The sequence below is a fragment of the Leopardus geoffroyi genome, chromosome D3, assembly GCF_018350155.1.
Source record: "Leopardus geoffroyi isolate Oge1 chromosome D3, O.geoffroyi_Oge1_pat1.0, whole genome shotgun sequence".
Taxonomy (NCBI): domain Eukaryota; kingdom Metazoa; phylum Chordata; class Mammalia; order Carnivora; family Felidae; genus Leopardus; species Leopardus geoffroyi.
The window spans coordinates 28,378,363-28,380,850 of NC_059339.1; positions in this window are offsets into that span (position 1 = coordinate 28,378,363).

The window sequence follows — 2,488 nt, forward strand, 5'->3', positions numbered from 1 at the left end:
TTTTTTTTCTGAGGAACTGATTTTTTAAAAAAAATCAACGTTGACGGGGCACCTGGGTGGCTCCGTCAGTTAAGCGTCCGACTTCGGCTCAGGTCATGATCTCACATTTTGTGGGTTTGAGCCCCGTGTTGGGCTCTGTGCTGACAGCTCAGAGCCTGGAGCCTGTTTCGGATTCTGTGTCTCCCAGTCTCTCTGCCCTTCCCCCACTCATGCTTTGTCTCTGTCTCTCAAAAATGAATACATGTTAAAAAAAATCAACCTTAAGGTGTAATTTACATGCAGTAAAATGAATCTATATTGAGTATACACATAATGAGTTTTGGCAGATGTATGTGCCCAAGAAACCACCACCACAATCAAAGTAGAACATTTACATCATCCCAAAGTCTCCCTCATGCCCCTTTGCAACCAGTAAGCCATCCCACCTGCAGGCCCAGGCCATGATAGGTCACATTGCCTTTTTTGGAGTTTGATATAATTCCACACCATATGTATGCATTTGTGTCCGGTTTTGCTCCAAATAAAGTTTTGGGGATTCACACATGTTGTCACATCATTAGTATATATTCTTTTGTGTTGCTGAGCAATATTCTATTGTATGGATGTATCATAATTTGTTTACCATTTACCTGTCGATGGACATTTTGGGTTGTTTTTGATTCTTGGCCATTCATGAATAAAACTTCTATTAACATTCCTGCACAAGTTGTGTAGACAAATGTTTCATTTCATTTGGGTAAGTGAATTACTGAGTTTAGTAGCAAATGTATGTTTAGGGGCCCCTGGCTGGCTCAGTCGTTACAGCATGATCTCAGGGTTGTGAGTTTGAGCCCCATATTGGGTGTAGAGGTTACTTAAAAAAAAAAAAAAAAACCATAGTAAATGTATGTTTAACTATGGGAGGAAAACAAACAAAACAAAACAAAAACTATAGAAGAAATTGTCCAAAGTGATTGTATTGTTTTACATCCCCACTAGTGATGTAGAAGAGTTGTGGATGCTCCAGACCCTCACCAACACTTGGTATTGTCTGTCTTCTTAATTTAGGCATGCTGCAGGTGGTACAATGGTGTCTCCTTGTGGTTTAATGGTGGCATTTCCCTGATTACTAATGATTATAATGCTCATCATAATAATGTTGAGTACCTTTTCATGTACTCAATATAGCCATTCATGTATCTTCCCTTGTGAAGAATCTGTTCAAATCTTTTGTCCACTATTAACAACAATAACAACAACAAAACAAAGTTAGGGGCATCTGGATGGCTCAGTCGGTTGAGCATCTGACTCATGATCCCAGGGTGGTGGGATACAGCCCTGAGTCAGGCTCTTTGCTGAGCGTGGAGTGTGCTTAGAATTCTTTCTCCCCCCCCACCCCCGTCTCTACCCCTCATCCACTCGTGCTCTTTCTCTCTCTCTAAAAAAAAAAAAGTTAAAATTTATCAAAACTTATGCATGCAAACACTTAAAGACCATACATGGTGCCATTTGCAGTAGAGAGATATGTAAATAAACATAAAGGTGCGGTATTAAATCATAACTGCATAACATTAACTGTATCACTGTAATGAAAAAAACCTAAAAAATAAAAAGAGCACAACCTTTTTATCTCCTCTTGAGATACAAATGTCCAGTGTGTATGAAGATGAGCCCAGTACTGGAGATGGTGTTTAGCTCTCCTGTTTGTTCCATAAATTCCAAGGGAGGAGGAGGCTAAATAGGATCTAGACTGTTTCCATCTGTTAGTATTCAGCTTATCAAATCTACAACCTAGTACTCCTTGAGCAGGACTGCCCCAATAAGGCTGGATGTGTAACAGTCAAAGACGGAGGTGGGAAATATGGAGGATTCAACGTGTACATGCAGTTTAGGCCAATGTCCCCATATGCTCTTTAAAATTCCACTATTTGAAGGCACCTGGGTGGCTCAGTTGGTTAAACATCCAACTCTTGGTTTCTGCTCAGGTCATGATCTCACGGTTTGTGAGTTCACGCCCATGTCAGGCTCTGCACCGAGAGCATGGAGACTGCTTGGGATTCTCTCTCTCTCTCTGCCCCTCCTCTTGCTCACCCTCTCTCTCTCTCTCTCAAAATAAATAAACTTTTAAAAATATATATAAAAAAATAGGGGCATCTGGGTGGCTCAGTTGATTAAGCCACCGAGTCTGGGTTTCGGCTCAGGTCATGATCTCACAGTTTGTGAGTTCGAACCCCATGTCTGACTGCGCTATCAGTGCAGAGGCTGCTTGGGATTTTCTGTCCCTTTATGCCCCTCCCCCCTGCTCGTGCTCTCTCTCCCAAAATAAATAAAAAATAAATAAAATAAAATAAAATAATAAAACAGAATAAAATTCCATTACTTGGTCAGAGGGGGGAGTGGTTTCAGGGTGATGACCCATCTTTGCTCCACCGCTCCTCTGATTTTGCTCTGTTGCTATTGAAGGAGAGTAGGTTCAGATCATCCAGTACTTGTACCTTTCGGTCTTGGG